Here is a 26,322-nt window from a genome sequence, read left to right on the forward strand (position 1 = left end):
GTCAATGCCACACTTCAGGGGTAAGTAATTAGGTTTTACTTTTTGAAGAACAAGTCAAAGAATTTGCGGACATATTTTAAAACATCACATAAGGCAAGAGAGAAAAGACAAAGACCAGAATGGGCTTGCTAGTAGATCTAAGACAAACTTCATTTCCTATAAATGACAAGCAACCCAAACTATTCCTTTTTTGACAACTGCCAAGAGGTACAGCTATAAGCCTTCAGAATGGGCTAGAGAAGCTTCTGGCAGGAAACGGGATTATCTGAGATTTTTAGTAACACTTTCACTCTACAAATATCTATCCACCTGTTTCCTGAAAGCTGGAATTGTTTTAGTATTGAGGCGAAAGCCACATCTGGAGAGAAAGGACAACAGAGAAAATGACAACTGAAATATACACTGATATAGCTGAAAATGGAAATGTTTACTAACCCAATCAGTGGGAAGTCTCAGATCACAGACTTAAACTTCTCATGTAGGGAGAGGATGATAGATTCCAAGAGAATTAGGAGAAAGGACTGTGAAATATGAAATAAAATGGAGTCACTACATCAAGGGATTTTAAAATGGAGCCGGGAGGCCATTAAGGAGGTGGACCATAAGCACATTCTCACGGGGTGGAGCCAAGAACTTTTGAACTGGGTCAAACCACAAATACTCCAAGGACTCTGCAACTTGTCACAGTAAGGAACTTTCACCTCCCTCTAGTAACAGCCTTCATATTCAATCAGGTTTAGCCAAGACTAGCTTCTGTCTCCAACTCCAAACTTACAAAATTCTTTGTAATGCAAACCTTCCTTCTTTGCCTTTAAAAGCTCCTGACTTTTACTTCCTCAGTTCAGTTCAGTTGCTTAGTCGTGTCTGACTCTTTGTGACCCCATGGACTGCAGCATGCCAGGCCTCCCTGTCTGTCACTAACTCCTGGAGCTTGCTCAAACTCATGTCCATCAAGTCGGTGATGCCATCCAGCCATCTCATCCTCTGTCGACCCCTTCTCCTCCTGCCTTCAAGCTTTCCCAGCATCAGGGTCTTTTCCAATGAGTCAGTTCTTCGCATCAGGTGGTCAAAGTATTAGAGCTTCAGTTTCAGCATTAGTCCTTCCAATGAATATTCAGGACTGATATTCTTTAGGATTGACTGGTTGGATCTCCTTGCAGTCCAAGGGACTCACAAGAGTCTTCTCCAACATCACAGTTCAAAAGTATCAATTCTTCAGCACTCAGCTTTCTTTATGGCTCAGCTCTCAACATCCATTTACTCCCTAGTGGGACACTGTTTGGGTTGTTACCCCAATCTGTGTGCCCCAAATTGCATTCTTTGATCCCCAAGCAACACTTTTGGCTTGATTACTGCCTCCTAGGTTTATTTAGGTTGACAGGACACAAAAGGGTTAGGATGAGAGCTAGGTTGACTGGACTTCAACTTCCCCACAATTTTGCCCAGGTAGGGCTTCCAGTTGTTCAGCAATTGATCAGCTACTTCTGGAATTTTGCTTCATACTCTAGACAATGAGAAATACTAAGGCAGACACTTAAGATCTCATTCTCTGGAGCTCTGAGGGTGAATCTCAAGTTTCATTCTTTGCTTGCTATGTTGTTCAACAAGTCACATAAATATCCTGCACCTGTCTTTCCTCATTTGTACAACAAGGAGAATAACAAGGCCTACTTTAAAGGTTATTGGGTGAGTTAAACAAGTTATTATTTCCCAGAGATAAATCCACGCACCTATGGACACCTTATCTTTGACAAAGGAGGCAAGAATATACAATGGAGAAAAGACAATCTCTTTAACAAGTAGTGCTGGGAAAACTGGTCAACCACTTGTAACAGAATGAAACTAGAACACTTTCTAACACCATACACAAAAATAAACTCAAAATGGATTAAAGATCTAAATGTAAGACCAGAAACTATAAAACTCCTGAGAGGAGCACATAGGCAAAACACTCTCTGACATACATCACAGCAGGATCCTCTATGACCCACCCCCCAGAATATTGGAAATAAAAGCAAAAATAAATAAATGGGACCTAATTAAACTTAAAAGCTTCTGCACAACAAAGGAAACTATAAGCAAGGTGAAAAGACAGCTTTCAGAATGGGAAAAAATAATAGCAAATGAAGCAACTGACAAAGAATTAATCTCAAAAATATACAAGCAACTCCTGCAGCTCAATTCCAGAAAAATAAGCGACCCAATCAAAAAATGGGCCAAAGAACTAAACAGACATTTCTCCAAAGAAGATATACAGATGGCTAACAAACACATGAAAAGATGCTCACATCACTCATTATCAGAGAAATGCATATCAAAACCACAGTGAGGTACCATTTCACGCCAGTCAGAATGGCTGCTATCCAAAAGTCTACAAACAATAAATGCTGAAGAAGGTGCGGAGAAAAAGGAACCCTCTGGCACTGTTGGTGGGAATGCAAACTAGTACAGCCACTATGGACAACAGTGTGGAGATTCCTTAAAAAACTGAAAATAGAATTGTCATATGACCCAGCAATCCCACTGCTGGGCATACACACCAAGGAAACCACAATGGAAAGAGACACGTGTACCCCAATGTTCATTGCAGCACTGTTTATAATAGCCAGGACATGGAAGCAACCTAGATGTCCATCAGCAGATGAATGGATAAGAAAGCTGTGGTACATATACACAATGGAGTATTACTCAGCCATTAAAAATAATACATTTGAATCAGTTCTAATGAGGTAGATGAAACTGGAGCCTATTATACAGAGTGAAGTAAGCCAGAAAGAAAAACACCAATACAGTATACTAACGCATATATATGGAATTTAGAAAGATGGTAATGATAATCCTGTATGCACAAGAGCAAAAGAGACACAGATGTATAGAACAGTCTTTGGGACTCTGGGAGAGGGCGAGGGTGGGATGATTTGGGAGAATGGCATTGAAACATGTATAACAGCATATGTGAAATGAACTGCCAGTCCAGGTTTGATGCATGATACAGGATGCTCAGGGCTGGTGCACTGGGATGACCCAGAGGGATGGCACAAGGAGGGAGGTGGGATGGGGGTTCAGGATGGGGAACACGTGTACACCCATGGAAGATTCATGTTGATGTATGGCAAAACCAATACAATATTATAAAGTAATTAGCCTCCAATTAAAATAAATAAATTTATATTTTAAAAGTTATTATTTTCACATTATTAGAAAAAACACCTCTTGACAGTATGGCAAGATGCCGCACGACTCAACCTCAATACTTCTGAATATTTGCTGATTAGAAGCAGTACCTAAACTTCTAGAAATCTGCATCTTCAATTGCTGCAGTTATTTGTCTTCCCAATTGACCCGGCTGTCTGAGGGACCATTTAAGTGAGCCTTCTTGTTCACATACCTATGTTAAGGGCAGACCCACAATCCTTGGGTAGCTCCTGACTACTTGAAAGTAGTAAAGTTAATTATTAAACATCAATAAATGTTTTTTGCTTATTCTTATATCAGCTTTTGGGCTTCCCTGGTAGCTCAGCTGGTAAAGAATCTGCCTGCAATGCAGAAGACCATCGTTCGATTCCTGGGTAGGGAAGATCCCCCTGGAAAAGAGATAGGCTACCCACTGTAGTATTCTTGGGCTTCCTTGGTGGTTCAGATGGTAAGGAATCTGCCTGCAATGCAGGAGACTTGGGTTTGATCCCTGGGTTGGGAATATCCCCTGGAGGTGGGCATAGCAACCCACTCCAGTATTCTTGCCTGGAGAATCTGCATGGACAGAGGAGCCTGGTGGGCTACCATCCATGGGGTCGCAAAGAGTCAGACATGACTGAGCGACTAAGCACAGCACAACATATTAGCTTTTACCCACAAAAATGTCTTAACTTACCTTTGATATTTAAAAACAATTTATTAAAGTTTCCAACTCAAAAATTAATTGTTCTCAGTTTTTCCACTCCATCTACTAATCATATTATTGTACTTATAAATCTACCAAATTCTAATAATCACTCATGGGGATCATTAATTAACGCTTGTTCCCATCACCAATGCAGTTGATTAGACTCTCTTTAGTATATTAAACAGCACCTAAATTTTTAATACATTCTATGTCTTTTTTACATGCTTCAATTGTGTAACAAATCTTCACAAGGACTTAAGTCACGTTTATAAATCTAATGAATTAAATTTGTAAGTATGCTGATAAACTCAAGCTTTCCTGAATTTTCTAATACTGTTACTGAACACAAGTTGGTGGGCCCAATGCACATTCAGGCCAAACAAATCAAAATGTGGGAGTTTGGAGCAGAGAAAGGTTTACTGCAAGGCCATGCAAGGAGAAGGGGTGGCTCAACCTCAAAAACCTCGAACTTGCAGATGATTTTCAGGGAGAGGTTTTTATAGGCAAAATTTGGGGTAAAGGCTGCAGGGCATGTGACCATCCTCTGATTGGTTGGTGGTGAGTTAACAGGGCGGTGCTCCAGGAATCTTGAGCTCAGTTAGAAGTTACCATCCTCCACCTGTGTGAGTTCCCACAGAACTCAGAGATATTGTTACATATATTCCTTGAAAAGGATGCTGGACTCTGTCCCAAAGCTGCTCTATTCTTCCTTCCTTTTTTCTTTTCTCTCTTTCTTTCATAACACCCATTTATTAACTCACAGTTCTTTAAGTCATAGTCTGGGAAAACTTGATTGGGTTCTCTGCTCAAGGTCTCACAAGGCCAGAATCCAGTTCTTGACTGGGTTGGGTCCTTTTCAGGAAGCTCTGGGGAAAATACATGCTTTCAAACTCATTCTTACAGGTAGCAGAATTCAGCTTCTTTGCTGGCTGTCGGAAGGGGGTTGATCTCATCTCCTAGAGGCTGCTCTTAGGTCCTTTCCCATGGCTCCCTCTCTCAAGCCAGCAATGCAGAATTTTTCATGTACTGACCCCCTTGTGCTTCTACTCTGTGATTTCCTCTTCTGCTACACTACTATTTCTTGACTATTCCTCCTTTGTTTCTGCATTCCCTCCCTTCCCTGATTAGCAACTGTTCCAACCTGCCCTTTGGAACTCAGGAAAGGTCAAGGAGGCTGAAGCCTCTTTCCTGCAAATAAGAAACGGAGGTGGGGCGTAGGGTGGGGGTCAGGACATGGAAAGAATCTGTACCAGGAAGGGCTCCGTAGGGTCCTGCTCTATTTCAGTATTGCTTATAAACTTCATAAGATTTGAAGCTAAAAATCACAAGCTTAAATCAATAACAAATATCCATTTTGAATTGAAATCACAAAGCTGACTGGTTATTTTAATAGGGGAAATTCTCTTAAATATTGAAAACATCTTAGGGACTTCCCCAGGGGTCCAGTGATTAAGATTGCATGCTTTCATTGCAGGAGGCAAGGGTTTGCTACCTAGTCGGGAGCTACAATCCTACATGTCACGTGGCATGCCCCCACCCCGCAAAAAAAGAAAGGAAAAAAACACCTCAAATAGCAAATATGTATCATTACTCTTAACCACAAAAATATTAATACTATAGTTTTCATTTTCTTAAAAATTTTTTTCTAAATTCTAATTTTTCCTTGGATTAAAGGATGTCTATCCACTAAGAAAAACACAACTGTTTCCTTAAGCATTGAGCATCTTAATGTTTTCATTCAAGCATTTATGGCATCCCCCAAGAATGTTGGGTTACCTCTCCAGGTGATATTTAGGCTTGTCTTCGAGTTCCCTGAAAAGAGGCCCTTCCCTCAGTCCTCATGAACAGATGAGCATACATAACTCTCAACGGACACACTGAAGGCTCTTTGCTGCTGACACACTAATGCTCTCCACATGGGGTGGTCTCACAGCTCAACTCCATGTAATCTGATTTTTGAGTCTGCCAATAAAAGCCTGGAATTCCTTCCCCAAATCTAAATGATGAGGTTTTGACTTTATTTGCTTCATGAATATACTGAACACTTTTTCCTCCAGCTCTAGAGGCTTGAGTGAACCCTACAGTCTTTTCGTATCCTTAGTATCTAGTAAAGTCAGAGTCCTATAGTTATTAAAATAATATGCAACTGGAGAGTGGATTGTTAGGGCAAATAGAGAAGCAGGAGGAAGGTAGTTTGATGATCCACAGGAGACACAACAGTGTTCAGGACCAGAGTGATGTAACCGAGGACTCTATGAGGCCTTTCCAGGACAGACCTCTCCCCGCCATGTCCTCTGCCTGCCTCTTCTCTGTCAAAAAGATGTAGTCTTCCAGGCCTCCTGAGTCACAAAAGCCTGACTCAAGAATTAATGATTGTATTGCTTTTCAAAAATTGGGCTTTAGTATAAAATATTTTGGTTTCAAATGACTTACTAGTCAGAATCTGCTAAATACTATCATGATGGTTAAATCTGATGTGTCAGTATGCTTAGGCTATGGTTGGGTGCTTGATGAGCAGTGAAGGTATTCTGTAGATGTGATTAACATCTGTAATCAGTTGTCTTTAAGTAAAGGTAATTATTCTCCATAATGTGAGTCAGTTCAGTTAAGTCACTCAGTTATGTCTGACTCTTTGCGACCCCATGGACTGTAGTACCCCAGGCTTCCCTGTCCATCACCAACTCCTGGAGTTCACTCAAACTCATGTCCATCGAGTCGGCGATGCCATCCAACCGTCTCATCCTCTGTCGTCCCCTTCTCCTGCCCTCAATCTTTCCCAGCATCAGGGTCTTTTCCATTGAGTCCAATAATGTGTTCCAATAATGAGTTCCAATAATGTGGATGGGCCTTATTCAATCAGTTGAAGCTCTTAAAAGCAATAACAGGTTTCCCAGAGGAGGAATTCTGCTTTAAGACTCTAACAGAGAAGTCTTGCCCAAGTTTCTAGCTTGCTGGGCTACCCTACACATTTAGACCTGCCCCTACAGATTTCAGACTTGGCAGCCCCACAATCACATGGGCTAATTCCTTAAAATAAATCTCTTCAATATATGTTATATAGAAATGTATGTATAAGGCACATACACACAGATATATCCTATTGATTGTTCCTCTAGTGTTAAAGAGAGACTGATTCAGTTAATTATTCCCATGTTACCTGCAGGCAAAAATTAATAAGCAAACTGCATCTAATGATCAAAAAGTAACCTTGGGGCTCCTCTAATTATGTACCCTACCTCATGTACATCTGACGTGTTTCAAATTTTTGATGAATCGAAGAAGGAAGAAGGGAAGGAGGAATTTCCATTTGCAAAGTGAACGTTTCTGGAGTCTCTGCTTGGAAATAGAGGAAAGTTGTAGCAGCTGGTCTTACTGCTGATACAGACTATCCTCAGCACCTCTTGGAGGGCTCACCATGCGACACTCATAAAAGAAAAGGGCTGATGAGTTGTTCTGCACAGAAGCTGAGAAAAGAGATTTCTAGAGACAATATGCCATTGATAAGAAATTATTTCAAATTGTGAAATGCATCTGTGTAAAAGAAAAGTATGGAAAAACCTGCACATTCTTTTGTTAGCAAAACTGAATTCAGCTAGATAATCTTTCCCATATTATTACAAAGCAAGTTTTACGTTAATTAGCAAGCTCTCCCAACAGAATGAAAGGCAGCTGATTTTCTAAATCACTTGCTTACTAATACATGATTGCAATTTAATAGGCTGCTATGAATAACTTATTTTTAGGACATATGTTTTGCATGCCATTATTTTCACAAAGAGATGTTTTGTCACATAAATTGGTTTTCATGTCCCTGACAGATTTGTATATATGCAGGAAATGAGAAATACTGTCACTGGATCATAGGACTAAAATGTAAAAGCAAAAACCTTAATATTTCTTGAGGAAATCATAGGAAAATATCTCTTTGACCTTGAAGTAAGCAAGGATATCTTTAAACCGGACTCAAAAGGCATTAACCACAAAAGAAAAAGTGATTAACCACACTTGATCAAAATGAAAATTTCTGCTCACCAGAAGACACCACCAAGAAAATGAAAAGGCACACCACAGACTAGGATAAGATTTGCAATACACAATCCATGACAAAGTACATGAATCCAGATGCTGAAAAGAACTGCTCTGCATGCGTGTGTGCTCAGTCATGTTTATGACCCCATGGACTATTGCCCACCAGGCCCCTCTGTTCATGGGACTTCCCAGGCAAGAATACTGGAGTGGGTTGTCCTTTCCTTCTCCAGGGGATCTTCCCAACCCAGAGATCCAACCCATGTCTCTTGCATCTCCTGTATTGGCAGGCAAGTTCTTTAACACTGCACCACCTGGGAAGGAATACATGGACGTATTCCTCTGTAAAAACTCCCTGAACTGTGCTCTGAAGACCTTTGCCTTTTACTGCCTATACATTATTAGAAAGTTCTTCATGGGTAATATACATTGCTGCTTCCCTGCTTTCCCCATTCATAAGAAAATTTCCAGAATCTACACAGGACAGTCACGATTTTAAAGAGTAAGTTAGATTGTTTTTAAAGGCTCCAGATAGAGCAATATCCTAAGATACTACAGCAACTGCTCTATCATGGTTTTACTAATGTTCAGCTTCTATAAGAGAGGCAGAATGTAGTAAGTGAATCCTCTGCTCTTTGCTAAGGTGGGCCATGGCAGCGTGGCCAGCATCCAGGCACGAGGCCATCTAAGGAAGCGCTAACAGCGTGCCTTCTTTGCAGCTCACCTGTCCCCGTCAGTGTAGTTTCGCTGGCTCTGGTATGTCGCGTCATCTTATGTTTGTGTTCTATCATGACAGCTGTGTGGATCTCAGGAGTCTGCTGTGGGGCTGTGTCCAGGTGGCTGTCATCCTCTCTGAAAATGTTGTTGGCTCTGTGGCCCCCTAAGCCTCTCCAGTGACCCCCACCTCAGGCAATCCAAGTAGAACTCCTTGTCTTCCAGCAGCACATGGGTGCTCTCCATTACATAAAAAAGACTCGTATTTCCAGTCCACTCTCCCTACGATTGCGTTTCCCAGGTGGCTCAGTGGTAAAGAATCCGCCTGCCAAGCAGGAAACGTGGGTTCAATCCCTGGGTCGGAAAGATCCCCTGGAGAAGGGAATGGCTACCCACTCCAGTATTCTTGCCTGGAGAATCCCATGGACAGAGGAGCCTGGTGGGGTGCAGTCTGCGGGGTCACAAAGAGTCAGACATGACTAAAGTGACTAAACAGCAGCAGGAGAAGCTCCCTACAACTACAGTGGATGTCTATGAACTTGGGCTGGGGGACAATTTGAGAGCATGCAAGGGGCTATTTTCACAATGGTTCCTCCATTCTACTTTGTCCCAAACCTCTGATTTAATCCCTACTGGGCTCTGAACTGCGAAGTCTTGACATCTGCATGGTCCACCTCTAACCCTCTGGCCCAGCCTGCTGTTTGAGGAGTTTGACCCTCAGCTGCTTCCCTATTGGCTTGGACCTTAATAGGCCACCTGCCTCTCAGCGTCCCATGTTATGCCCTGCAGATTCCAAACCCTGGCCCAGGTATAGGCCCAACTCCAGATCCAGGTATGGGGCCATCACTCCACTACCACTGATCACTCTGAATGGAAGTTGAAGAATGATTACAAGTGGTCATATGTTGATGGGAAAGCTCCTATTTGAGAACAGTTTAAAGAACTCAAAGACTAGCAAGTTTACACTATCCCCAATTTAGCAATTTTCCTATTTTGTAAATGTAGTTGAAAAATTCCTACCTTATGTAAAACTTCTTGCCTTTTTATACTGTTCACTCCAATACTTTGGCCACCTGAGGCAAAGAACTGAGTCATTGGAAAAGACCCTGATGCTGGGAAAGATTGAAGGCAGGAGGAGAAGAGGACGACAGAGGATGAGATGACTGGATGGCATCACTGACTCAATGGACATGAGTTTGAGTAGACTCCGGGAGCTGGTGATGGACAGGGAAGCCTGGCATGCTGCAGTCCATGGGGTCGCAAAGAGTCGGACATGACTAAGCAACTGAATTGAACTATGTAAAACTTTGGGCAGGCAGCTCAAACTGGAATTTTGATATATTGAAATCCTTTTCTCAGTTTGGTGTTTTGAGGTATATATCTGAATGGCAATTTTCTTTAAAATGCTATAATGCTACATACACATACCCACATTTATGGGATACTAATACTAATACATTTTCATAAATAAAGGGCTGGATTGAGAAAATGATGAGCTTTTCTGTTATCTGAGAAAAGTACTATCTTTCAGATCCATGTATTGACTCTGAGCAAATTTACTGCCTAAAAGAGGTTTTGTTTTGGTTTTCTACCTAGCTGAGTGTAGGAACTAGCCTTAGTTTATAGCAAAACCCAAGAAGCACATCTTTATAGACTGAAATGAAAAGAACAGTTTCTGCAAAATTAAGTATCACACTTGAAAACACTGAGGTCAAAGAGAAACTTAGACCCTCTCAGGAAACTCTTTTGTCCTAGGCTGAAATTCAAGACTGAAGTTCAATTTAGAAGCCTGGAACTATCATCTATTATTTTTTACCCTGGCCACTGCACTGTTAAAATGGAAGATGTGGCTAATCAATTACAGCAGCTGAGGTGGAATACTGCATAGCTTGTAATCTCTGAAGCTTAAAAGAAAATCCATTTACAAAAAATTCGGAGATACATCAAAATGACAAGGGGAATAAAAGTGCCTTCATTTTCAATTAACACCAGCCAGAGTTTTAGAAAGCTGTAACATCCTCATTCCCCTTTTCTTTACCTCTTCCAATATCTTCCAATTTGATCATCACCACATCGTGGAAACAGAATTGATGGGATGTTTACAAAACAGATGTTTTCAAGGGATGCTAATAATATATTTACACTGAAGAGCTACTTTTCCAAGGGGACATAAATTACAAGTGACAGAATACAAGGTACACAAGGATGCATTAAAATGTATACCACAGAGCAGACAATATCACAGGAGATATTGTCTAGTCAGTATTTATTGAACACCTGCTATATGATAGAAAGTTTCCACGTTTCTCCTAAAGAATTAATAACCTTTTACTCTGTCAAATTATGGACTACCTGTTTCGAAGATGACTCAAAAAGAGAAGTATAACAATTCACCATACTCAGAACCAATGGGGAAGAAGTAAGGATATTCAGGATACTATCGTCTTATGACTAAGTGAAGGGAGAATCATATATGTGAGTGTGTATATACATCCTGGTGGCTCAGCTGTAAAGAATCCACCTGCAATGGGGAGACGCAGGTTTGATCCCTGGGTCAGGAAGATCCCCTGGAAGAGGAGATGGCAACCCACTACAGTATTCTTGCCTGGGAAATCCCATGGACAGAGGAGCCTGGTGGGGTACAGTCCATGGGGTTGCAAGAGTCAGACATGACTTAGCAACTAAACCACCACCATATATGTATGTATGTATGTGTGTGTATATACACACACACACACACACACATATATATATACACATATATATACACACACACGCACATGCATACCCACATCTTAACGATGAAGTGCTTTTCCTTAACTTCATTACAAATGGAATATGCTTGTGCCTTCCCATGGCAAGTGCCCTCAGAAGGGAACTCTATTAGTGACACAGAGGTCCAATTGTGGTTGGTAATTTGTTCTTCCTACTTATTTCTTTGCTTCTCAGCCTGAACATAACTTTCTCATACCAAATACAGATTTTTTACCTCTAACTTCAGCCAGCACACATCAGCAAGACCATTTTTCTGGTAGCATAGCCTCAGTTTCTCGATCACTACTCTGTAAGTCAGTGGTTCTCCAGCAGGTCTGACTCTGTACCCCTAGGGTCTTGGGCAATGTCTGGAGATATTTTGACACAACTTGGGATGGGATGCTACTGGCATCTAGCTGTTGGAGGCCAGGAATGCTGCTCAATGTCCTGCAATGCATAAGCCAGCACCCCCATGACAAAGAATGATCCAACCCAAAATGTCACTCGTGCTGAGACTGAGAAATTCTGCTCCAGACTTAGGTATAACCAGGCCGACTATGTGACCTGCTAATGGCTTAATGACTAGGTCATTTTAGCATCTCAGATGCAGAAGGTTGAATCAATCAGAGTTCCTGGTTTATGGCACATTCTCATCACTGGACTCTACAAGGCCTGATTTTTTTTTTTTTAATTTTCTATCCCTATTCCCCCACTTGACCACTCTAATGTACTTGACGTGTATCTTTTATTTGTATATGACCTTGGATAGCCCTTAGGAGTGTGTTTGTGTATGTGTTTTTTTTTCTTTTTTTTTAGGTAAGAAGTGGATTTATGCAGAGTGAAACACACTCCAAAGACAGAGTGTGGGCCATCACAGAGGGTGAGTGCAGCGGCCTCAAAATGAGATGTGGTTAGCTTTTATGGGATGGTAATGAGTGGGAGGATTATTCCAACTGTTTTGGGGGAAGGGTGCACATTCCCAGGAATTGGGAATCTTTTCGGTCTCTTGATGGCGCCTTGGAACTGTCATGGTGCTGTGTACATGTGTTTGATGTTACATGCTTGGCATTGGGCTCTAAACCCACAGCATTCTCTTTCTGATTGCACACAGCACTGTTCTCAAGATCTACCCACATTGCTGTGTGTGAATCCAGTATGCTCTTTCTCTAAGAAAAGAGAGAGGCATGCTAAGAAATATTCCAGAGTATGCTTTCACCAGTTAACTAATAGCCTCCCACACTCCCACCAGTGGTGGCATTTGTAACACTTCACTAATACAAATGTCATGACGAACACCTTAGGAAATGTTCCTTCTATATATGTGTGAGAATTTCCCTGAGACATGTATCCAGGAAAGAGACTACTCAGTGCTATTTCAGATATTATCACAAATGGTCTTCCAAGCAATAACGTGAGATATTCAGCATCATTGTTTTTGACTGTAGAGAAGGAACAAAGGAAATGTCCAGGGATTACATACAGTGCCCAGGGTTACTCAGCAGAGCTAGGATTTGAACCTATTTTTTCTGAAGCTCACACTTCACTTTCTCTTGAGAAGCTTCTAGATGTAGAAGAAAACGAAATCCAGAGCAGAAATGGCACTGACAGAACAGTGAGACAGAGGGATCTGTGGAAGTCTGTACAAACATTCTAGAATCTTTTCCCCTTCCTCAGATGAAGTATCTTCCTCTCCAGCCTCTTATTATTCTCAAGGTATCCAGGAGCAAATTTCACAGGGACAACTGAACCCATCACAGGGAGGATAAGAAGGACCTGATGGCCTGAGCTTCAAGCCTAAAGGACACTCTGCCAAAAAACCCCAATCCTCTCCTGGTGTTGGAATGTCTTCCCCATTTGTTCTTTCATTCGTTTTCAGCATTAATCATTCCTTATATTCTCTTGCCTTCTAGCTGAATCATGTTTAGAGAAGTCAAAACTGGATTAGGCTGTGTACCAGGCAAGCTAATGAAATCAGAAGGAGGAAGCTAGTGAAATACCCCAGGCTCATAATCTAGATCCCAGGCCTGGGTCCAAATGCTATTGAACCGCGGAGAAACCGTGAGCAGCTCACCTTCTCTGAGTCTCACTGAACTCCCCCAGGAAAGAGGTGAGGTTCATCTTGTTTCAAAGCACATTCAGGGTCAGTAAACGTCCCTCAAGAGCCCTTCAGAATGGCAGGGCGTTTGGGAATGAGAGTGTCAGCACTTGTCCATTTTGACCAATTTTATATACAATTGTCTCTCCCTATCGACAGCAGGCTGGTTCCAAGACCCTCCTCAGACACCAAAATCCAAGGATGCTCAAGACTCTTCTATAAAATCGTGTGGTCTTTGCCTAAGCCTACACACACCCTCCTGTATACCTATTCAAAATCGGCTCTAGACTATGTATAATACCTAACACAGTGTAAATGCTAGGTGCTCAGTCACTCCGTCGTATCTGACTCTTTGCAGCCCCATGGACTGTAGCCCGCCAGGCTCCTCTGCCCATGGGAGTTCCCAGGCAAGAATACTGGAGTAGGTTGCCATTTCCTTCTCCAGGGGATCTTCCAGACCCAGGGATCAAGTCCAAATCTCCTGCACCTCCTCCATTAGTGGGCGAATTCTTTACCGTTGTGCCACCTAGGAAGCCCCAAATGCTACATAAATAGGTATAAATACAATGTAATGTAAATAGCTACTAGTGCATGGCAAATTCAAGTTTTCCTTTTGGGAACTCTTTAGACATTTTTTTTTCCAGAATATTTTTGACCCATGGTTGATTGAATCTGCGGATGCAGAACCAGAGAAACAGAGGGCTTGCTGTAGCAATGATACATATCATACACATCTTTTTACAACAAAGGGTTCCAGCAAAAATGAAAGATTCTGAAAAATGATGGATCACAGTGACTTTCAAACCCGGCTCAGTGCCAGATACTCTCTCTTTCTGTGACAAATCCCCCTTCTCTTAACCCCAGAGCCCTGGCTTCCTTTAACTTCACTTCTCCTAGAAAACAAAGACACTGAAGGAAGAATTGTGGTAGAGGGACCAGGCTACCTTCTCCTCTGGACACAATAAACCCGGAGTCCAGAGCTCACAGTATGTCTAGAGGCCCACACACATTATTTGCATTTTCATTTCTTTTCAAATCAGAAGAAAAAAGCAGTATAATAATAATGTACAAAAATGACTGCAGCCTGGATTAGACTGGTCTTTAATCCAAAAGAGTGTGTGAGTGTGTGCTAAGTCGCTTCTGTCATGTCCAACTCTGTGTGATCCCACGGATTGCAGCCTGACAGGCTCCTCTGTCCATGGGGATTCTCCAGGCAAGAATACTGCAGTGGATTGCCATTTCCTTCTCCAGGTGATCTTCCCGACTGAGGAACTGAACCCATATCTCTTACGTCTCCAGTATTGGCAGGCAGGTTCTTTACCACTAGCGGCCTCTGGGAAAACTGTAGTAAAATACAATTTTTACTACACATTGGTGGAAGATGGGGCCCACGAAGGCATCATCCGCCCCGGTCGTGGGAGATACATGGCCTCTGGAAGACAGATCTGGGTTCAGACCCCTGCCTTTGCCTTCTTGGCGGCCTGTTTGTCTCTGTGTCTCAGTCTCTGGTCAGCTGAGCGGGGACTCAGCTCCCCCCAGGCATTGCTGGGAGGCTTAAGTGAGCACAACTGCGCGAGGCTCTGGTCCACAGGAAGCACAACACCAGCCCTCCTCCCCCTCCTGCATCCTTTTGGCACAAGCCTCCAGCCAGATCACACAGGCAGACATTTCACAGGGCACTTAGCCAAGATTTGCTCCTTGACCTTGCCTCTAAATTTCTACAATCTCCTGCCAGATAATTCAGCCCTGCTTTGTTCCCTCTGTGAGGGATTAAACAGAAATCAGAGAATGGTTTTATAATTACCCCCTGTTTTGCTGTGGAAAAACTCCCAGTGTTGACATAAGCTGATGTAAATGCCGGAGCCCCGCCTGGACCTTACCCTCTCTCATTTTTATGCCCCAGAGCTGAGAAGCAGCCAGACCTGACAAGAAAAGTAGAAATGAGTAGAATGTACGGCTTGATTCACTGGAACGATCTATCCCCGGAAAGGTGCACCTTTCAGAAACACATGAAAAGTTTTAAACTTCCAGGTGAGTATTTGCTGTTTTCATTGAAAAAATAAGAATATGACGTTAGCAGAACCACCTCAAATCAAGAACCTGCTTAAAATAAAGCAGAACTGATGGGCCCCTTTAAAGCCATGGAGGGCAGAATGAAGAGTTCTGTGTATGAAAGTATTCATAGCTAGAATCCATTTGGGAAACTGTGCAGAATGTGTGTGTGTGTGAGTATGTGTGTAGAGGGAGAGCGATAATAGACATGTACATACACACATGTGTGCGTGTGTGCTAAGTTGCTCAGTCGTGTCCAACTCTTTGCGCCCCCATGGACTGTAGCCCACCAGGCTCCTCTGTGCATGGGATTTCCCAGGCAAGAATCCTGGAGTGGGTTGCCATGCCCTCCTCCAGGGGATCTTCATGACCCAGGGATCGAACCCGCCTCTCTTATGTCTCATGCATTGGCAGGCAGGTTCTTTACCACCAGTGCCACCTGGGAAGTCCTACATACACACACACAACCAGTTAAAAGGAAATTAGGATAAAAGAGTGGCCTGGGACCCTAGCCCCCCACCCCAGCTGGATCACCTGGACTAAAATCAGGCTGCGCTCATGCTTCATGTAAGAAGCAGCATGCCTCTTACACTCTTTCTCCAGTGAAAGGGGCCTCACCCGAACACAGCTCCTTCTAGGTCCAGTGACTCCCTTCCTGAGACAGAAGGGGCCATAAGTCCCCAGGGACTCTGAAGGCCTTGGGTCTCGTGTAGCTGACATTTCTGGACAAGTCCTGCAAACACTGGATACCCATATCTAGACTTCTGAGTGCCAACCTTTGGATTATTCCACCTTTGACATGGTTGCTCTCAGGCTCTCTTATAAGAAGGGAAGCTCACAAGGGGCAAGGTGATTCTGCTAGGACGTGGACCTCTGATGCATATGCAGCAAAAAGCCAGACTCCTTTCTATTGGGAGGATGGGGTGCTCACACCTCTTGTCAACCCTGGCTTGATAAATTTGCCCTTTCCCTATAGGACGTGCTCCTCATCCCATCCTATGTAACATCCAGTTAATCCCACATCTTGATGAATGGCCCAGAGGCAGCCATAGATATAGGCTGAGACATTGCTGGCGATCTCTGTCTGAGTGGTGGGGCTGTAGGCAATGGATGTTTTCTTCTTTCTACTTCTTGGACTTTGTCAATTTTCTTCCTTTCCCTTAGAATGGAGGAGGGGATAGTTATCATGTAAAATGGACATGGGACCTTCTCTGGCAGTCCAGTAGTTAAGACTTTGCCTTCCAATGCAGGAGGTACAGGATCGATTCCTGGATGGGGAGCTAAGATCCCCACATACCTTTTTGCCCAAAAACTGGGACAAAAACAACAGAAGCAATACTGTAACAACTTCAATAAAGACTTTTTAAAAAAGATCCTCTACATTTAAAATAAAATAAAATGAGTGGGAAACCAAGCACATGGCAGCCCTTCAAAAGAAACCAGCTACTTGGTGATGTGGTCTGGAATTAACCACCCATTCCTTCAAAGGTGTAATCTATGAGATACTGGTTTTAAAGGAAAGCTAATCTCTGCTTTCATTTTCTCACCCTAAATGTTGCTGAAAGAGAAAGCAGTTTGTGTCTCTTTAGGTTAGAGGATACTAGTCTCTCTTACGAAAGAGTCTTTCTTAGAAAATGTTTTGTTGCATCTTGACAAGATTGCTTTCCCTCCAGGACTCTCAGGAAAAGCTATTTTTGTGAGAAATAATAAATCAAGCTAAATAAAAGGTGGCCTAAAAAAGGATTTATACTTTCATTTGTGAGACTGGTACGTAGGAGTACATGAATCAAAGTCACCTCGTTTAATTCACTGTCCTAACAAGGGTGGTTATCTGGCTTCGCAGCCTAAGGAGAGAAGAGAAGTGGAACAGGGAAAGGATGAAGACAGCAGGGTGAGAGGGAGTGGGTAATGATGACAGTGCTGAGTGGACACAAATAAACCCCTGCCTGGCTCAGGGGGCAAAAATCAAAGTGGCATCGAGACATTTTCATAGCAGATATCAAGAATTTCAAACAAAATATGTGCGGTACTATTGGATCAAAATTAAGAAATTGAGTTTGTGTTCCTTTGTTTGTTTTATGAATGGAGCCTGGTATGTGGCAAGCATTTGCTGTAGGGATACTGAATGGATAAATGACACAGATCCCTGACAGGAACACAGTGAAATGGCCATACAGATTTTGCTGGAGCCAGTAGAAATTCTATTTTCTTTTCGGCAAGTCATTTAGAAAAATGGATCAGATCTTAAAAATGCCATTGGTTTGGGATTCGGCAGTTGTATTTCTAAGAATCTTAGAAAACATAACATAATCTAACAACATAATCTTAACAAACATATTTTCAATTGATAGGCTATTAGCAGTCACACTAGAAACAAATCAAGTTTCTAATAAAGTGGAATGGTTAAATAAACTCAGTGAACTATTACACCACCAGTATCATAGGATGTTTAAGACAACCTGTAAAAATATAAGAAAATTCTCTAAATTCTTTACATTTATCTATCAATCTATTTATCCATCTATATATATATATATATATACACAAATGTGAACATGTATAATTATATGCATGTGTACAAAAGCATATATGTGGTATGATTATACTTTTGAACTAGAAGAATAACTATTATTTCCTATAACAACAGTGGTGGTGGTGGTGGTATAGTTGCTAAGTTGTGTTCAACTCCTGCAACCCCACGGACTGTAGCCCACAAGGCTCCTCAGTCTGTGGAATTCTCCAGGCAAGAATACTGGAGTGGGTTGCCATTTCCTCCTCCAGGGGATCTTCCCAACTTAGGGATGAAATCCAAGTCTCCTGCATTGGCAGGCCGGTTCTTTACCACTGAGTCACCTGGAAAGCCCACCAACAATACTGCAGAGTAATTAAATAGTCATTGAAGGAAAGTTTCACTTTACAGAAGTATTCTAGGTAATAAATGAAGATTGAATGAAAGGATTAGATTAGAATAATGCCCAACTAGTTACCTTTGCTGAGTAAAAAATTACCCCAGGACCTAGTGCCTGAAAACAGCATGGGTCAAGAATTCAGGGCTGGGGCTTCCCTGGTGGCTCAGTGGTAAGGAATCCTCCTGCCAATTCAGGAGACACGGGTTCAATTTCTGGTCTGGGAAGATCCCAGATGCTGAGGGGCAGCTAAGGGCGTGTGCCACAACTATGGAACCTGAGCTCTAGAACCTGGGAGCCGCAACTACTGAGCTCACATGCCGTCACCCACGTGCCACAACACGAGAAAACTGTGCATTGCCTCTAGAGAATAGAGAAAGCCTGTGCATAGCGGTGAACACCCAGCAGGGCCAAAAAGTAAAAAAGAAAAAGACTCAGGAGCGGCACAGCCAGAGCTCTGGTCAGGATCTTCCAGGAGCTGCCATCAGGACGCCATGTGAAGACCTGACTTCCAAGCACACTTGTGGGGCTGTGGTCAGGAGGCCTCAGTTCCTTTCCCCCGGTCCTCCTGACGTGGCTACTGGCTTTGCTCAGAGCAAGGGGCCCAAGAACGAGAGGCAGAAGCCACATTGCCTTTTAAGATCTTGCATCACAAGTGGCATACCATCACTTCTCTCATACTTTAGGGGTCATGTACACCAACCCTGATACAAGCCAGAAGGACATCACAATCATCCATGGCTACTGACATCAGAGGAGAGACAAGACCAGAGATGAAGGACCACTGAAGCAACAGCAGCAGCCATGAAGTAGTCTGGTCAAACAATTTGAACTTGGATCTGATGAAGCCTCTGCTCCCATCTACATTACTAGGAACTAGAGGAGCCTAAGAAACTAGGACTTCCCTGGTGGTCCAGTGGGTAAGAACCCACCTGCCAATGCAGGGTACACAAGTTCGATCCCTGGTCTGGGAAGATTCCACATGCGGCAGAACAGCTAAGCCTGTAAGCCACAAGTACTGAGCCCACAGGCCGAAACAACTGAAGCCCACACACCCATGCTCTGCAACAAAAGAAGCCACCCTAAGGAGAGGCCTATGCACCACAACTAGAGAGTAGACCCTGCTCTCCACAACTGAGCAAAGCCAGTGCAAAGCAATGGAGACCAGGGCAGGTAAAAATAAAATTCATTAATTAATTTAAAGATGATTGAGTCAAATAATCTGAAGTTTGACTTGGGTAGAAGACACCAAATAAATGCTCTTATCTTCTTTGCTTTTTTTTTCAGATTTTATTTTTTTGACTTTATAATATTGTATTGGTTTTGTAACAGATGTTGTCAAAAGATATCACCATCTTACCTTCATGATTAATATTCCTGCCCTAACTCTTCAAGCTTTTAGTGTCAAAGTAGATCCATTTACTTTCTTCTGGTGTGATTCAATATTCTTATTTCCACAGCATTATTTAGACTGAGACAGAATTCACATATCATAAAATGCACCCATTTAAAGCACACAATTCTGTGGTTTTTAGTATATTCACAAAGTTATACAACTATGACCACTATCTAATTCTAGAACAATTCCATCACCTCCATAAAGAAATCCCATATCCATTAGCATTCCCTTCCCAGAGCCCAACCCCTTCATCCATGCCCTCCCCCTTACCCTAGGCAACTATTAAATCTATTTTCTATCTCTATGGACTTACCTATTCTGGGTATTATAGATGAAATCATATAATCTATACATTCTTTTGTGACTGGCTTCTTTCACACAGTATGATGTTTTCAAGGTTCAGCCACATTGTAGCATGTATGAGCATTTGGATACTTTTCATGGCTAAATAATACTCCATGGTATGTATAGACCACGTCTGTTCATCTCTTTTCCAGTTGATGGACATTTGCACTGTTTAAACTTTGGGACTATTATGAATAATGCTGCTATGAACATTTGTGCACAAGTTTTTGTATGGATGCATGCTTTTCTTTTGGGTAGATACCTAGAAGTAGAATTGTTGAGTCCCATGGTACCTCTGTATTTAAATTTTTGAGTAACTGCCCATGCGTACATCTTCCCTGTGTCTACTCCACTCAAGGTCTTACTGGACTGGCTTGCCTGTTCACATGTTCTTCCTCAACCAAGCACCATGATGGCCAAGAGTCTGTGAGGAGCTGACTGGCCAGTCTTTGTCCTTTGCCCAACCTTGGAGCTGAAGAGGAACTCACTCACCTCACATACAAGCCACAAGCCACAGGGGACTGGCAGTGAGGAAGTGGGGTGGCCCTCACAGGAAATGTGAGGGAGGGGGAGCAAAGGAGGGAGCAAAATGCAAAAATGCCTGTCATGCTGGCTTTCTATGAGTACAGATCTAACCGACCCAAAGAAATGACGAATTGAAAACAAGACATAATCTACTATGATCTTTTTGCCTCTGTCTGGCACTTTGTACAACAGCTTGCATGTCATCAAAATAATTTTTAATACTTCCACAATTATTCCTGAAGCAATAAATCTCATTCCAAGAAATCCGTAAAACAAGAAACACCAAAAAAGCAAATGAAAGTCTCCCTACTCTAAGCAACCAGGGTTAAAATTTCATTGATTTACATGTTTTTTCTATATATATGTAAACATGTATACAAACAAAATATTTATTAACCAACTAGAACATTTCAATTTGACTGGCTCTCAAATTATACCTAATTTGTTATTTTGGAAAAGTCTGGTTTTCTGCCATCAGGTTGACATTTAATTGCAGGACCTCACTCCATTTCTTGCTTTATGTTGACATAATAGCTGTTATTACCTAGTGCCTGTTTATACTTTATTTTGTCCAATGTTTTTAAATGCTTCCATTTGTCATGGTATTTTTACATGGTGTGATATCTGGAATTTACTTCAAAAAACTTTGACAGTAGTACAAGAAGTGGGTAAAAGTATGGATAAAAAAGACTGGCTATTAACTGATAATGGTTGAAGCTGATGATCGTACCTCGGGGCTCAGTACTCTACAGGGTCAACTTTTGTATATGTTCAACATTTCCCATAATAAAGCGCTTAAAAATAAATATTTTATACATGACTTTCCTAGATCTAAGCCAAATTTTTTAGAAGTACTTATTTTGCAATTTTCATTTGAGCTGAAAAAATCATTACACCATCCTTTTTTGCTATAAAACATAAAATATATATCATTGGACAAATTTTCTCTTGTTTCTTTGTCCAAGAGGTACCATGAAAGCATATATTTATGTTGGAGTCCTATGTGGAAAGATTGTCCTTGTTATACCAATGCAAAATGAGTATTACAGAATCATGTAGCAATGAATGCCCAATTAGACCATTCAATTTAATGTGCTGCAGAGCAGACTCCATGTTGACAAATTAGCTACAGAACAACCAACTATGAAAAATGGTGCCACATCAGAGGGGCCCAGGCATCAGTTCTTTGTCAACCTGTCCATCATGAAGGCCAACAGGAGCCATGCACCCTGAAAGCATGTGATGTTACTCAAGCTGACAGGAGGCCAAGCCACGATTTAGCAAATCTCCAGCAAAACCTATGTGATTGCCACAAATGACTATGTATTATTTCTGTAACGCTGCCTTAAACAATGCTATTCTCTACTGTTTCATTTTTTAAAAAAATAACTCCCTATTTTAAGATGATTAAAATCTGCTCAGATGCTCTTTGGCTGACTTGATCGAAATACACAATTCAGTCATCAACACTGAAAACAGTATGCATCATATCGCTCTTTTTGAATATCCTGATAGCACACTAATTCTGTGGTGTGTCCCTGGAAAAGATTTGATTTGGTTCATTTAGATACAGGAAATGGGGGAAGCAGGAAACTATCCTTAGGAAAAGAATATCCTTAAGATTACTGTTTACAATGAGATGCTAAAGATGAAATCATAGTTTGGAAGTATCGAACAGTGTACTGGAAGAATAATTTCTCAACAACATATACTGGGAGGTGTACACAGAATGGCTCTAGATGTGTCTATGAAGGCAATTAGGCTAAAAAGTGGACAGCCAATTGTAGCGTGTTCCTCTTCCCCTGTCAAGGTCCACATCTTTATGAGGTGGCAATTTCCACAGTAATCTAGGAAATTGAAATGAAATAACTGTCATTTCTAAGTCTTCAAAAAACTCATTACTGGCTCTTTCAAACTATTCTGCGCCTTTTAGAAAATATAGGAAGAGGGCTTTTCTGTTTCATAGTGGATCCTTGATTCCTCTCTCAAGCCTTGAATCGCCAATATCAGCCATCAGCCTCACAAGCATATTTAATGTCTCAATTTCAGTCTCTCTGAAGAAGATACTTCAACAGATGGTTGAAAAGGAAATAGGACAAGAATCAAAGGAGATGGTTTCAAAAGGAAGCTTAGAGAAACTAACCCAATGCATGGTAACTTCATATGGCTAAAAAAAGTGCCAGTCAGCTGGCTGGTGGATGAAATAGAATAAGGTCTGTGCATCACCGTGGACTGATTTTCCTTAAGGAAGTAGAAAAGAGAAACAGCCCCTCCCAGAGATCCAGGCTCTGGGCTGTGTTCTAGAAGCCTGATCTCTGCAATAAGAGGGGTGGAGCCCACCTTTAGGCTGAGTGCTCTAGAATTGAAGGGGAAAAAAATCAGGAAACGAGAAGATAACACATAGCACAAGCACCAATCCGAAAGAGCCAAAGAGGAAGGCAAAACCCACTTCCAGACAAAAGGTGTGAGGAATGAATTCTATTTATTTTTCTTTCATTTCTGACACAGTTCCTGGAGAGATTCGTGGTGGCTGCACGAGCTGAGAAGGACCTTTCTGCAGCAGGAGGAGGAGGCAACAACTAACTGCTATCCTGCTGCTGCTAAGTCGCTTCAGTCGTGTCCGACTCTGTGTGACCCCATAGACGGCAGCCCACCAGGCTCCCCCGTCCCTGGGATTCTCCCGGCAAGAACACTGGAGTGGGTTGCCATTCCCTTCTCCAATGCATGAAAGTGAAAAGTGAAAGGGAAGTCGCTCAGTCGTGTCCGACTCTTAGCGACCCCATGGTCTGCAGCCTGCCAGGCTCCTCCATCCATGGGATTTTCCAGGCAAGAGTACTGGAGTGGGGTGCCATTGCCTTCTCCAAACTGCTATCCGAGCCATGTTGAAATTTTCAACCTATAGCACTTGTGTTGTTGTGCGAAGCCATAGCATGCCCAATGCTATTCTAATTAAGCAATGAGGGATCCGTGGGAGAAGCTAAAGGAATTCCATCACACTTACAAAACAGACACTTAGTCACAGCTGCTCTCCAGTGAAGTGTGGGTTTTCTCGACCCCCTTCATGCCTACAGTAGACATACACCTCCGGGGAAGGGTGTGACAGTCTGATCCAGGGGGCACACTGGAAAACGGTGAGGACAGGACAAGGAAAGGTCGCGTTCCTGCCTGAGCTCTTACAGGCTGAGAAAAGGGAACCCAGAAGGCAGTACGAGCTTTTCTGTTCTGGTGTTTCAGACACAGGTAGAGAATAAACTACTGTGACCTAGAATGAACTGGCTGTAAAGGGCAATACGATCGGCTTGAAAAACAGTTACAATATTTACTTTTTAACAGACTGCATAGTGTTTTGCTTCCCTATTTTAATTTCAAAAGGAAATACTTCCCTTTGGCTTTAATATAGGTCACATTGTAGCAATGAGAAGAACGGTATATCTGATTTATATAATGCATACACATAAAAACAGATGAAAAGAAGTATCTTTGGTGCTGAGGAAGGAAATTCCTTTCCCTGAAATCCCTTGTACTTTTAAATGGCATGCAAACCTCCCCCAAAACCCCCTTCCAAAAAACAAACCAAAAAAAAAATGGTGTGCATACTAATGAAAAACTCTCCAAAATTCCTACCCACATATGGGCATGTGTGGATGTGAAAAAACCCAACCATTACCTCATACAGCAGTAATGTATCATGAATGAAATATGAGATATTGAGGGATTACAGAAAAGTGCAGAGGTAAAAAAAAAAATCAGTCACTACAAAAAAGAGGGTTTTGAAATCATGACTTTCCTTTAGCTTCATTATTTGAAAGCCCAAGAACTCAACTATTTGGAGTCACAGGATAGAAACCTACTGAATGTATTTTGAAAACTGCAACTATCCCACTGTTTGCCTTCTGCTTACCAAACAGGATTTTACCTTATCAAATACCCTTTCCCTGAAGACATTAAGTGATTTTATAGAATCTAAAAGGCAATGGTAATCAAGTAAGGAAAAAGCATGTATCACTCTCAAGTCATAAACAGATTCTACAAATGGTGCTTGATGCTATTAGCATGGGGGTGATGCTAACGATATAAAAATAACAAGTACAAACTCACTACTTGTTCATTATTATATTAATTTAGTTAGTTTCAGAGTTTCTGTGGGTATTATCAGAATCTGAAAACTCCTTCCTAGATAATTAAAGTCCTTTAGAAAGCACGAAAAGCACTACAGAATTTCTCTAGACCAGGGACAGCAAGACAGCCTGCAAGGCACATCCTACCCACCACCTGGTTTTTGTAAAGATGGTTGTACTCGAACCCAGGGCTATCTAGTCATGTCTATATCGTCTGTGGAGCTTTCATTCTCTAATGGCAGAGGTTGAGCAGCTGCAGCAGAAACTGTATGGCCCAGAAAGTTTACATTATTTACTATCTGGCCCTTCACTAACTGATGTACTAGACATTTCATTATTTATCCTCACTGTCCCCAAGGCGCAAAAAAAAAAAAAAAAAAAAAAACCAGCTAGGTAACATTTCAGTATCTAGGGTGTCGTTTACGTGAACATAATTCATGGGATTTACATTAAGTTTTGATAGAAAGTCTGCAAATGGGGCCGTCAAGCAGCCCTTCCTTGGCTGTGTTGCATTCTGCTTTCTCCACCAAGACATGGAGTTTGTTTTTTCTCCCTCTGAATCTGGAGTGGCCCTGTGACTTGCTTTGACAGCAGAATGTGGTGGAAGATGCCCTGTGCTTTCTGGTTCGTTCTCAGCACCATGAGCCACCATGTCAAAGTGTCTCCCCTGCTGGAGAGGAGCCACCAGTCCCCAGACCGACCAGGCACCCCAGGCTTGAGTGAAGCCATCTGGGAGGTTGCAGCCGCACCTGAGCTCCCAGCTCAAGGCAGTCACAGGTGGAGCGCCAGCCAGCACCATAGGGAACCGTGTGACAATCTAGGTAACGGGCAGAGTGGTGAGAAGGAATACTGTTGTTTGAAACCATCAAGCTTTGTCATTACACAGCAATCAGAGCATTCAACTTACTGTTCTGATGTCCCATTTGGTATTTCAAAACTTAAAGCTACTTTGAAAGAATTCTAAAACAAGCCAACTCCATCATGTTGTTTTTTTTTTTTTTTAATATCTTCAAAACAAGAAACATTCTGTTCAGATGGCAGTGTGAGCAGGTTGGATGAAAAATGTCTCTCCTAAACTACCCGTGAGAAATGGAGAATTATCTAAGCAAGAGTGAAATCACCTGGCAACAGCAATAAGACATAAAATATAATCATACCCTAACGTTGCAAAGATTTTTTTTTTTAATCCATCATCTTATGTCAGGGGTTTCAGAATTTCATGTTTGAAGAAAACATTTTTTCCTCCCATTCTACTTGTCTTATTAAACAGAAAATGGATCAGGAGAAACAAACGCTTCACAGAAACCAAAACCACAGCTGTTGAATAAGTCAGCTGATGAGAGGTGACTTGTAATTGACTAGTGATAAAAGGATCAAAGTTGATAACTCCTCCCAGAAAAGAGAGAAAACAATTGAGAAAAGGAAGGCTATGGAGAAGAAACTGATACAGACGTGAGAAGAAAAGTCCACCTGGTGTCACAGAAAGGTAGAGCAGGGGATTAGAT

The sequence above is a fragment of the Budorcas taxicolor genome, chromosome X, assembly GCF_023091745.1.
Source record: "Budorcas taxicolor isolate Tak-1 chromosome X, Takin1.1, whole genome shotgun sequence".
Taxonomy (NCBI): domain Eukaryota; kingdom Metazoa; phylum Chordata; class Mammalia; order Artiodactyla; family Bovidae; genus Budorcas; species Budorcas taxicolor.